Raw genomic sequence first — 14,078 nt, 5'->3', positions numbered from 1 at the left:
GCCATGGGTTTAGCATAGATAGCCTTTATAATATTAAAGAATGTTCCCACTATCACTGTTTTTTCTAGTGTTTCGAGCATGAAGGGGTGCTGTATTTTATCAAATGCTTTTTCTGTGTCTATTGAAATAATCATGTGAATCTTGACTTTAAGTCTATTGATATGGTGAATTACATTTATTGATTTCCTGATGTTGAACCAACCTTGCATCCCTGGGATGAAACCCACTTGATCATGGTGCACTATCTTTTAATATGTTTTTATATGCGATTTGCAAAAATTTTGTTGAGAATTTTTCCATCCATGTTCATTAAGGATATTGGTTTGAAATTTTCTTTCCTCGAAGTGTCTCTGTCTGGTTTAGGTATCAGGGTAATATTGGCTTCATAGAATGAGTTTGGGAGGGTTCCCTCCTCTTCTATTTCATGTAATACTTTGAGAAGTATTGGAATGAGCTCTTCTTTAAAGGTTTTGTAGAACTTGGCTGAGAACCCATCTGGTCCTGGGCATTTCTTTGTTTTTGGGCTTTTGATGACTTCTTCTATTTCATTATTGAAATTGGTCTATTTAAATTGTGTATGTGCTCCTCGTTCAGTTTAGGCAATTCATATGTCTCTAAAACCTGATGATGTCTTTGAAATTTTCTATTTTGTAGGAGTATAGATTTTCAAAATAGCTTCTAATTATGTTTGTATTTTAATCGTGTCTGTTGTGATATTTCCTTGTTCATTCCAAATTATACTGATTTGGGTTTTCTCTCGTCTTCTCTTTGTTAGTGTGTCTAAAGGTTTATCAATTTTGTTTATTTTTTCGAAGAACCAACTATTTATTTTGTCAATTTTTAGTATTGTTTCTTTTGTTTCAATTTCATTGATTTCAGTTGTCAGTTTAACTCTTTCCTTTCTTCTACTGCTTTTGGTGTTGTTCTGTTCTTTTTCTAGGGCTTTGAAGTGTTAGGTGGTTTATTTGTTGACTTTTACTTCTTTTATTGAATGCACTCCATGAAATAAATTTTCCTCTAAGTACTGCTTTCCTAGTGTCCCAGAGATTTTGATATGAAGTTTCTTGTTCTCATTTACCTCTAAGAATTTTTTAATTTCCTTCCTGATATCTTCTGTTATCCATTCATCATATAATAGCATATTGTTCAATCTCCAGGTGTTGGAATAGTTTCTGTTTTTCACTCTTTCATTTATTTCTAATTTCAATCCATTATGATCTGATAGAATACAAGTTAGTGTTTCTATCTTCTTGTATTTGATAACCTTAGCTCTGTGGCATAATATATGGTCTATTTTAGAGAAGGATCCATGTGCTGCTGAGAAGAAAGTGTATTCGCTCTTGGTTGGATGGTATATTCTATAAATGTCTGTTAAGTCTTAATTATTGATTGTGTTATAGAGATCTATGGTTTCTTTGTTCAATTTTTTTTTTTTTTTTGGAAGATCTGTCCAGTGGTGAGAGAGGGGTGTTAAAATCACCTAGTATTATTGTGTTATGGTCTATTTGGTTTCTGAAATTGAGAAGGATTTGTTTGACATACATGGATGAGCCACTGTTTGGGGCATAGATGTTTATCATTGTTATATCTTGCTGATTTATGCTTCCCTTAAGCAGTATGAAATGTCCTTCTTTATCCCTTCTGACTAACTTTGGCTTGAAGTCCACATTATCTGAAATGAGGATGGATATTTCAGCTTTTCTGCTGAGTCCGTGTGCATGGTATGTTTTTCCTCATCCTTTCACCTTTAGTCTATGGGTATATCTTTCTATGAGATGTGTCTCTTGCAGGCAAAATATTGTTGGATGTTTCTTTTTAATCCAATCTGCCAGTCTATATCTTTTGATTGATGAGTTTAGGCCTTTAACATTGAGGGTTATTATTGTGACATGATTTGTATTCCCGGTCATTTGGCTCATTTCTTAAAATTTTATTTATTTATTTATTTTTGACACAACTTGGTTCCTCCTTTATTTGACAATTCCTTTAAGATAATTGCTCCCTTTGCTGATTTGCTTCTTTGTTTTTCATCTCTTCCTCATGGCATATTTTGCTGAGAATGTTCTGTAATGCTGTCTTTCTTTTTGTAATTTCTTTAAGCTTTTGTTTATCATGGAAGGATTTTATTTCATCATCAACTTTGAAGGTAAATTTTCTGGGTATAAGATTCTTAGTTGGCATTCATATTCTTTCAGGGCTTGGTAAATGTTGTTCCAGGCCCTTCTAGCTTTTAGAGTCTGGATTGAAAAATCTGCTGATATGTGTATTGGTTTCCCCCTGAATGTAATTTGGTTCTTTTCTCTCACAGCCTTTAAAATTCTCTCCTTATTTTGTATGTTAGGTATTTTCATTATAATATGCCTTGGTATGGGTCAGTTGTAATTTAGTGTATTTAGAGTCCTATAAGCCTCTTGAACTTGATTTTCCATTTCATTCTTCAGATTTGGGAAATTTTCTGATATTATTTCATTGAATAGATTGTTCATTCCTTTGGTTTGTTTCTCTAAGCCTTCCTCAATCCCAATAATTCTTAAATTTGCCTTTGCATGATATCCCATAGTTCTTGGAGATTCTGTTCATGATTTCTTACTATCTTCTCTGGTCAACTTTGTTTTCAAGGTTAAATATCTTGTCTTCATTATCCGAGGTTCTGTTTTCCAAGTGTTCTATCCTATTGTTTATGCTTTCAATGGAGTTCTTAATTTGGTTTATTGTTTCCTTCATTTCAAGGATTTCTGTTTGTTTTTCTTTCAATATCTCTAACTCTTTATTGAAATGATCTTTTGCTTCCTGTATTTGCTCTTTTAACTGTCGATTGGTGCGGTCATTTAATGCTTGCATTTGTTCTTTCATCTCATCATTCAAAGCCTGCATTTGCTCTTTCATCTCATCATGTGCTTTCCTGATCATTTTAATTGTGTACATTCTGAACTCCCTTTCTGTCATTTCTTCTGCCATGCTGTCATTGGGTTTCATTGATGTAGCATCTAGATTTGTTTGCAGCATTTTCTTTCCTTGTTTTCTCATATTGTTCAGGTATCAGTGGACTGCTGAGATATTGCAGATTTCCTCTATTGACTTATAATGTCCTTGAAGATTTCCAGTATATCCCCTCTTAGCCATCAGTAGGCTGAAGTCTTGGAGGAAGTTGATAATGCAGTGCCCCACAAGGAAGCTGCCTCTCTGGAGGTGGTGGCCTTTAGGTGGGGTATATTCCCTACTAGTGGGCAGAGGTGCCTCCACGTGTTGACCAATGGTCATCCAAAAGGGAACTAGGCTGCAGGCTGAGGCAAGGCCTGTTTGGGCCTGTATCTCTGGTTTTACAGTCCTTGTGGGAAAACCTCATCCAGCAGGGAAGACTTACATGGTGGGGATGTCTCGCTGGTCAGTTCCTCTCCTAGAGGTTCCTCTCAATCCACAACTACTGCCTGGGCTGGGCTGCCTTCCTCTGCAATGTTCCCAGGGTCTCAGACCTACCTCCTGGGCCTCGGAGCCTCACTCATCGCAGACGAGTCTCCTTAGGCTGCCCATCCTCAGAGAATCTGCCTGCATCCTGGAACCTTCCCTCCACCCCTCAGCTTGTCTCTGTGTGGCTCTTCCACCAATAAGTCTCCTAGGTCCTGGGACTCTGCTCTTCACCTAATTGCCTGGCTATGCAGCCCCTCCTCTGTGCAGCCACCTGGAGCCCCGTACAGTCGCTCCGAGTCACAGCGACCCGCCGCATGCCTCCTCCTCTGGGCAGCAGCCAGGAGCTCTGTTGCAGCTGCTCTGAGACCAAGTGACCTGCTGCGATCCTCCTCCTTCTCCCAGCAGCTCCCCGGTGTTCAGGAGTGGTTATTCTGAGTCCAAACAACTCACTGCACACCTCCTCGTCTGGACAGCCACCCATAACCCTGGTGCAGTCACTCCGAGTCCAAGCAACTGGCCGTAACTCTCCTCCTCCTCCAGGCAGCCCCCCGGTGTTCAGGAGCAGTCACTCTAAGTCCAAACTGCATGCCACCCAGCTCGTCCTCTGGGCAGCCACCAGGAGCCTCAGTGGGTTGCTCCAAGTTCAAGCATTGTGCTGAGCGGCCTTCTCTACAATGCTTCCAGTTGTCCAAGGTCACTGCTCCAGCAGGGGGAGGAGTGTCTCATTGAGCAACTCTACTTCACAAAGTTCCCTACATTTCAAGACTACTGCCTCATCCGGGATGCCTCCCCAATGGGAGAGACTCACCCAGTGGCTTTGAGTTATTCCCAAGTCTCCCAAGTCTCTCAATATGTTCTCTTCTTGAATCCTGGGTCCTGGAGCAACATCTCATTAGGCTTTTGAATTAACTTAACTAATGGCTTAGAAGATTCCTTAGTAGGGACCTGTCTTAGAGCCCTGAGACCACTTGATCAAAGCTGATCAAAATATTGGGATGGTCCTACTGCCTGTGTAGCTGGAGATGCTTAAATTCCATTACCCTATAAACTATCTACATTTAATGGCACACTAGTTGTTCCATTTCTTTCCAGTTGTTCACATTGATCCATACATTTAGCTTTCCACAGCAAACATTGCCCGCCAAACAGGCATGCATTGATTGCATCCAATCAAAAGGACAATTTAAAGCTAAACTAATCTATATCATCTAATCAAATATGGGAATCTTATGCTGTCCTCCAAGACAGCTTTTCTCAATGACTTTATGGTTTCAGATGGATGTGGATACCATCATTGCAGCCTTTGAGCATTCATTACTGGATTAGCTGGTAAAGGTTGAATTACATTATCATTGAACTCCGAATGTGTTTTGAAATCATGAGGCGGAGGGATTAGTCAAGCATTACAACCTGCTGTAATGTCCCTAGAACTGCATACGACTCTGTGAACTTCCTCCCATGGGAACTTTCCTTTTCCACTAGGCGGAGCTGTTGCTTCACTCTTTTGTTCTGGATAGGGTAGGGGGGCCATAAGGAATGCAACCTAACTGGCATCTCAGTTGAAATTGATTGCATGAGTATTTCCTCTTCTCTGCTTAATTGTGGTGGACAAAGATGGTAGCTGGAGCAGCTAGAAGGAGGCTATCTTCAGCTATATCTGCTGCATGATCTTCACCATGTTTCCCAGGGGGGACTACAGCTTTTGTTTCACCTTCCTCTATAGTCCAAGACAATAAAATTTCCAGGTCTACATTCTCTGTTGGAACTCCCTTTAGACAAGCATAGATAGCTGCTATTATTGGAGAAAACACTGCAGGTGGAATTAAACCTTCTCTCACTTCTGCTTTCCTAGAAGCATATAAAACTCTTCGCCAAAATCAGACTCCCAGACATGAGCTCCAGAAACCCAAAGAGCTATTTTTGACCCTTTACCAAACATGCTAATAACTCTCTTTCAGACACTTTAATCCACCTACTCCATAATAATTCTTTCAAAGCATTCACTTGAGGCTCCTTTGATGAAGGAGATAAATTATCCATTACAGAGAATCACACCCAACCTGAGGAATGTTAGCAGATCCCTGCTTCTGGTGCCAGGCATAGATATATGAGATGGAGGTCACACTGGGAGTGGATGACAGTGATGTCTCCCAGTAAACGTAGGAGACATAGGAGACCAGGCTTGGAAGGCACAGATCTAAATTTACTTATGATTGTACAAAACATATATAGACACATTATCCAATCAGGTTAAGATGCTTGTTAAAACATAACAGAACCAACATATAGGTAAGCTATATGTTGTACTAATGTAAACAAACGAAGTATCCCTAAGGGATTCTGTCCAGCAATAAGTCTGAGACAAAGGATTGGGGGAAGGGCAAGCCCCAGCACAGAGCATGAGGCGAGGCAGTGTGGGTGAACTCACATCACAGCTTGCTGTGATGCTTGTTGAGTGAGGCTTTCCCTCTGCTCATTGCTCAGCCTCAGTAACTGGAAAGGCCTACAATCCATGCTGAGTCTTTACCATTTCCTCTCTTTCTCCACCCAGACTGTTAGGTTTATTTAAACCATGGTGTCAGTGACTTCTGACAAATAAGCTTGAGGAATGTTCCCTTTATAGTATAAAGAGGGAAATCAAAGAGAAAAATGCAGAAAGTGAAAGATCACTTCAATAAAGAGAGATTGTAAAAAAAAAAAAAAGGAAAAAATCTTCAAAATGAAGGAATCAATAAAGCACATTATAAATTCAGTGGAAAGCATCATCAAAAGCTAGACAATTTGGAAGACAGACCCTCAGAAATTGAAGACACAATAAAGTTGACCATGTAGAGAAGATAGTAAGTATTCATGAACAGAACTTCCCAGAATTATGGGATAACATGAAAAGATCAAATTTAGGAGTAATCACGATAGATGAAGGAGCAGAGACACAAACCAAAGAAATGCACATTCTATTCAATGACATAATATCTGAAAATTTCCCAAACCTGAAGAATGAAGTGGAACATCAAATACAGAGGCTTACATGAACCCAAATGTGCAAAATTACAGCAGATCCACACAAAGACATATTGCAATGAGAATAACTGAAATAAAGAATAAGGCTAATATTAGCTTCAGAGAATGATTTTTGGAAGTATTCCCTCCATTTCTATTTCATGGGATACTTTGAGAAGTATTGCAATGAGTTCTCCAAAAGTCCTGTAGCACTTGGCAGAAAATCCATCAGGTCCCAGTCTTTCCTTGGTTGGCAGACTTTTGAAGAATTCTATTTCATTGCTTAAAATTGAACTATGTAAATTATATATGTCCTGCAGATTTAATTTGGGTGGATCATATGTCTCTAGAATCCTATCCAAATCTTTGAGATATTCTATTTTGATAAGTATGTCGCCAAAATGGACATACAACCAAAAGTGCTATACAAATTCAGTGCAATTCTAAATAAAATCACAATGCCATACTTCATAGAAATAGAGAAAGTAATTATGAAATTCATCTGCAAAAATACGATACCCAGAATAGCTAAGGCAATACGTAGCAGGAAGATCAAAGCAGGTGCAACTATACTACAGAGCAATAGTAATAAAAACAGCATGGTGTTGGCAACAAAATAGACAGGTAGATCAATGATACAAAATACAGGACACAGAGAAAAACCCACATAAATACAGTTTTCTCATTGTGGACAAAGGTGCCAAAAACAGAATGGAGAAAAGATAACTTCTTCAACAAATGTTGCTGGGAAAACTGGAAATCCATAAGCAGCAAAATGAAAATAAACTCCTATGTCTCACCCTGCAGAAAACTCAACTCAAAAGGGATCAAGGACCTTGGAATTAGACCAGAGACCCTGCGTCTAATAGATGAAAACGTAGGTTCAAATCCTCATCATGTTGGCTTAGGGGAAGGCTTCCTTCACTTGCCTTCTAAAGCAAAGGAAATAAAAGCAGGAATCAGTAATTTGTATAGATTCAAATTCAATTCACAATAGCTAGATTGTGGAATCAACCTAGATGCCCTTCTTTTGGGAGAAATTCTAGTTCCTGGCTGGCAGCAGTGAATGTCTCAAGTGTGTATGGATAACCTTCTCACATTCACGCAACCCTCAGCCCCCCAATTTAGAGGGACCACCGCACATCCCCAGGTGCATTAGACATTGCCAATCCTGGACACAAAACCTAGAATGACTTAGATGAAGTCCCCATTATGTGTCTAGTGGATACTGGAGCAGATATTACCATTACTGACTCTGATACCACCTCGAAAATGCAATGGAAAACAATAGCTGGCCCTAACATTCAAGGAGTAGGTGGTCTCCAACCCACTGGTGAAGTGTCCTCCTCTGTGATTTGGCAAGTCCTCAATGGCAAAAAGGGTGCTTCTCACCCCCTAATTACTGATGTTCCCAACACTTTATGGGACAAGATATATTAGGAATGATGGATACTATTTTGGCAACAGAGGATGAGGCCTTCTATGATGAGATAATAGTACAAGACAAAATGGGTCTTTAGGGCACACAGACCTCCCAATTCTAAAGGCCACTGTTCTGCCCCTCCTGAAGTCCAAACCCATTCCCATACAGTGGGACACCCATATGGGTAGTACGCTGGCCCATTCTAGAACCTAAACTTACCATCCTAAGTACGCTAGTGGAAGAACAGTTAAAACTCAGGCACATAGAGCCTTCCACTAGCCCCCATAATACTCCTGTCTTTGTCATCTCAAAAAGGAATGGTATACATAAATTCCTGCAAGACCTTACACCTATTAATAAACATATGAAAAACATGGGATCCTTTCAATTGGGACCTCCCACCCCGCTAGTAGTCCAAACAATTATTATGTAATTACCATTGATATAAAAAGATTGTTTTTTCTCAATTCCTATTGCACAACAGGACAAACCATATTTTGCCTTTATGGTTTGGGAACCTAATACCGGGAACCCGGCACAAAGGTACCAATGGACAGTACTGCCCCAAGAAATGAAGAATAGCCCCCTCCCCACCATGTGTCAACACTTTGTTTCACATGCAACCAGGCCTCTCATTAAGTAATATTTAATAATAGCCCTCTGTTCTGGGTACATCTTGCATGGAGTCACTGGCACAAAATCACCAGCAGACTGGAAAGCACTATTCTTACAGTGCTTAAGGAAAGATATTACTGTAATAATGTCTTCAATGCTGAGCCAGATACTCTGATACTTCCATTAACACAAGTTGGAAACTTACACCTCACACAGAACAGCACTCAATTCCAAACCTTAATCTCTGACTTTCCAGGACAATTAGATAATCACCTTCCTCCTAACAAGATGCTTCAGACGCTACAATCCCTAGATACTTCTCCTCCAAAGAATGCCTTCCCTTCCTCACAATCCATACCCAATGATCCATGTGCATTTACTGATGCCAATAAGGAAAAGTGTGGGGTACTTATAAAAACAGGAAGTGGACCAGACATCACACATCTAGAGAACAATACAGGGTCTGTTCAACTAGGTGAATTGAGGGCTGTAATCCAAGTATTTGTTCTATGCCCAGAAACCCCCATCAATATATATTCTGAGAGCAAATACACTGTATAAGTAGCAAATACACTCCCCTTTTCTGTGTTCAGATTGACCAATAAAACCATTGTTCAAGCCCTCCACTCCTTAAGGAAACTTACTAAAAAAAGACAATTTTCACAGTATAATACCCATGTACAATCCCACACAAATCTACCAGGGATTATTGCTCAGGGTAATGATAAAATAGACAAACTGCTCTCATGGTACTCCATTTCATTGAGTGCCTTCGAGCAAGCACACATACTACATTCTAAGTTTCACATGTAATCATTTTTTTTAAAAAAAGAATGATAACCATTGTCATAAAACACACACACACACACACACACACACAAATGATAACCAGAAAAAAATTGAACAAAATCACAGAAGTCCTTACCTAACAGAAATAATCTTGAGAATGAATGGTTTAGTATCCTCAAATAAAATGTTTAAACTACCTGCATTAAATGTGAATTAGTGGAAACACTCCCTAATGATTTGCTACCAATAATAAACTCACTTCCCTGGTAAAGACACAAAGAGACTGAAAGTGAAGGGATGAAAAATCATATTCTATGGCCAATAGAAACCAAAAGTGATCATGAGAAGCTATATATGTAGCAGATAAAGTAAATCTTAAGTCAAAAAATTTAAAAAGAGACAAAAAACATTATATAGTGGTACAGTGATGAATTCAACAGGAGAAAATGACAATCATAAATGTGTATACATCTACTGACAGAGCACCTAATTATGTAAAACAAGAATTATTCAATGTAGAAGGAAGACACCAATACTGTTATTGGTGTATAGACACCAATACAGTTATTCTTGGGGATCCCAATTACCTAGTTTCACCAATAGATCTTCCAGACAAAAATCAACATGGAGACTTAGGAATTACACCATAACAAAGGGAAAATGGACCTAAAAGAACCTATAGAACATTTAATGGAAAAGAAAATGCAGAAAACATATTCTCTTCATAACTGCATGGAAAATTCTTCAGGATACACTCTATGTAAAGCCACACAGATCATTTTACTGATTTTACAAACTCCTATCATGTATTCTCTCTGACCTCAATAGAATAAAATTACAAATCAAAACAAACATGTATTGGAATATTACACTGTAGCCCAGAAGTTGAACAATTATAACTCAAAGTTCAAAATGTTTCTAAGAATCAGACAGAAATATTTAGAAATTTTACAAATATATGGATATTGAACATACCTATGAACAATAAATGGATCTATTATCTTTTATTAAAGGATCAAAATGGACCCTTAAAACTTTCTTGAAACAAGAATGGAAACACAACATCTCAAAATCTATGGGCCACAACCAAAGCAGTATAAAGAGGGATAGCTATGGTGATGAGAGTATACACCAACAAATAGATGATCACAAATAACCAAGCTAACAAGGCAACTCAAGGAAGTAGAAAAGCAAGAACTCATGGAGTCACTGGCACTCAAGGAAGTCTACACAGCACTACAGAAACAGAAGCAGATTCGAATGAGAACTGCAAATGCACAGGGTGCTCACAGGATTCCTCACTGCTATGGTCTGCTTCTAAAAGTCTGTACCCATATCTTGGCTTTGTATCAACACAGAATATACTTCATGAGAAAATGATCAATTGCTTCTTCAGTATTTCCTGGTGTAATGGTCAGATATGTGTGCTCCTATGGTATGGACACTTTTAATTTGTCTGTTTAACTGCCCCACAACCTAAAAGACTTTTGCCTTAGCTTGGTCCAGACTCCAATTTTGTTGATCTTTTTGCCCACGTCCTGGACCATTTTCCAGAAATGTAAGGGAAGATGAAATTATCTATAGTCCAGAAATTATATTGCCTGGTACTTCCAGTTGAACAAACTGATCCATGTAACCCAAGTAAATGTCTTATCATGGAATCTGTTCTTTTCTGTAAATAAGCCCATGGCCAAGAACTTGCAATTTCCTTAAGGGAAGTAATAGCCTCCCATGTTTTCACTCACAGATATGTATTGGAGGACAGAAATTCATCTGTTAGGACACTGGTTCATGACAGGTATAAAGGCACACTGAAATAATCTTTAATTTTAATAAATATGTCCTTTGCCTATGTGCATATCAAAAGCCAAGTTCAACACACATACAAAAGGTTTCTAAAAGACAGGAGTGATGTATGCAATTTTTGTTTTTAGAACACACATTTAATTACTTAAGGGTCTTGTGTGGCAATATGTTGGTCATGCTGAGATCTCAAATAATTTTGCACACTCCAATAACTCCAATTGATACATACAAATGGTTTACTTGGTAATAGCCTCAGTTTGGTCTTCTCTCAAAACCCAATATTAAGTGACATCAGCAAGCTGGCAGAATATGAAGCCATGGGTTCCTTTCTCCAGCACACCAATTCCACAATGATTTATGATTATGACTTTTCCTTTCTGAAAAGGCTAGAAACTAAACAAGAGGGTTCTGTTCCTCAAGCAACTGTGAAATGAGACATATCAAAGTTATGAGGTAAGTGTGCAACACCTTCTCTCTAGTATCCCTACCCCTAGCATAGCAACATATGATTAAGAGGAAACCTTCTTGGTCTTAGAGTTTCCAAGGAGGAGAAAAGTTGCAGCATGTGTCCAATGTCCAACTTTTCTGATACCCAAGAACTGGATTCTGTCTTGCTTGTCTTGGAGCACTAAGGAACTGGCAGAGTAAAGCTTCCTGAGCCCATTGAAATCCAGACAGCCGTCTAATCTAGCATAGAGTTTGTCACCACAGTCCCTACCCCAGCTCAGCTCTGAGTGGACAGGTGGAAAATGCCATGCTCCAGCCTCTACTTGCTGAATAGCGTCAGACACAGCATCCAAAGATCCAACTCTTGTTGGTGCTACCCAAGGAACAAGCCTCAGTCTTCCTGTCTCAGAGCACTGATAGGACACAGCATACACTAGAATCCTGAAGTGTACTAAGAAGAACGTTGGGTGTGGCAATAACAAGAACCTCAAACGTGAAAGGTCTTTGGGGCCAGGGTATTTCTGTGCAGAGAGTGTAAACTAAAGCATAAAACTGGCAGAACAGAACTGATGGAAGTTTGACATTGATCATGTTGCAAAATAATTCCTAAGGAAAAGTAAAAAAAATAAAACAAAAAACCACTGGATACTAGAGGTAAGTAAATTCTCATTACACAATGAAAGTTTATTTTTGTCACTGTTTGTATTTGACGTGGAGTAGTTTTTCATTGCAATTTGTGGAACCTAACCCAAAAAGTAGTAGAATAAAATAACCTTGTCTCCCAGCTAAATTGAGGGCACCATGATCTGCCAGCCTTCACCTTTCAGAACGAACACATCACTAGATTTTCTGAGAAATCACCCATACCATGAACTCCAGTATTTAACAGTGAAAAGTTTTTACTATTCTTAATAAAGGGCAAAGAAATCAACTTATAGTTAATATTTAGTCTATTTTATTTCATATAATGGCAGACTACAATTTTATTTTGATTCTTAAAGAATCATACTAAACATAGAAAAAACACAAATTATGTTAATGACTAACCTAAATATTTTTATTATGTAAAGTGTCTCTATAATCAACTATTGAAACTAGGAAATCAACAAAGGCAAAACACCACCTCCAAACACAGTCAAATGCCTCTTTATCCATCTATGTTTAGAAATTATTATACTAAAGCAATCACAGGCTCTTTGTAACTCGAGCATAGTTACAATTGCTTATTTTTATATATTTTATCTGTGTATTACTACTAAATTTTTATTGTGTACTATTTTGTGTCCCAATACAGTAAAACCTTCCCAATGTATTTCCAATAAGTTTCTAATGATATATTGATTAATAATATTAAAAAACAACTACACATGAAGACATGCCATGCCTATGGCCCCCAAGAGGGAGAATGATCAACAGAACTGTGTCAAGTGTTGAGTTCTCTACTCCAACAGAACCATGTCAATGTCAGAGTGATAGAAAATAGATGTGGCAAGACAGGAGACAACAGGCTGCAGAAAGTCACAGGCAACCAGGAGCAGATATCCAAAAGAGAAGTCCACTACTCAACCAGCTCTATAGGACCAATTTGTAACTGAATCAGTAAGAGGGCCTTGTTGTGGGCTACCTTGACAATCACAAACTCTGGAGGGAGGCTGTTTTAGGGAGGGTCCCTTATGTTCTTGGAACCCCATAACGTCCTTGCTGTGTAGTTAGAAAAATATTCAGTCTACCTTCCTGTATTTTTTATGGACAAAATAACCATTTTAAAAGATGCCAAGGGCCAGAGCATTTATTCTTGGTATTATTCTCTGTGTGGAAGATAGATTTCAATAGACACCACAGTACAGAGACTTTATCTGACCTGGGGGAGTGAAATTGGCCAACTATAACTCTCCCTAGGATTTCTGTCTAACTACAGGTAATAAAAAATAGATCAACTCTTCCAAAGACCACACTGAGGGATTCTGGTCATCTTAGTAACACAAACATAGTCATAATATTATGGAATAACTTCTATTTCCAGTACTCTTCCACCACATCAATAGAACCATGTGAAAACAATGGTGGGTTATGACCAGATAATTCATTTAGCAAGCACTTCAAAGAAATTTGTTAAAACATGCTCAAATAACTTTCTTAAGAAATAAAAGTAACAAAGAATCATGACAGTTGCTGTAAAGATGTACATATTCTAAGTATTTTCATATGGAAAATTGGGAGTCAAAATGGAAAATAACTGCTGTATAAATTGATGTTCACAACAGCAGATATGAATTAGCCGAAAAAGAATCAATGTTAGTGAACATAGAATAATGCAAGTTAAACAAGGAGAATAGGAAAAAGTGAAAGAAAAATAAATAAAGCACATAAAACAGACACAGATCATTGTAGAAAAGACTGACAGTTGAATGCTTTCCATAAAGTTCAGGGTACAAGAATGTCAGCTCTCATGATTTCTATATGAAACTGTGAAGTACTTCTATCAGCCAGGCACCATCTACGTGTTACCACTCAGTAGCCCACTCATATTAATCAATCAAATGAATTAAAACACCAATGAAATTAGAGCTCTCATAAAATAATCATAGCA

At 38.3% G+C, this 14,078-nt stretch overlaps 1 long non-coding RNA gene across 1 annotated transcript in view; it reads right to left on the bottom strand.

Moving 5' to 3' along the window:
* The window catches only part of LOC306638855, a 147,442-nt gene that overhangs the window by 132,717 nt on the left and 647 nt on the right, over positions 1 to 14,078 (bottom strand). The gene's annotated exons all lie outside the window — the stretch shown is intronic.

This window comes from Sciurus vulgaris (assembly GCF_902686455.1).
Source record: "Sciurus vulgaris genome assembly, chromosome: 11".
Taxonomy (NCBI): Eukaryota; Metazoa; Chordata; class Mammalia; order Rodentia; family Sciuridae; genus Sciurus; species Sciurus vulgaris.
This window is presented reverse-complemented; position numbering and strand designations above follow the sequence as displayed.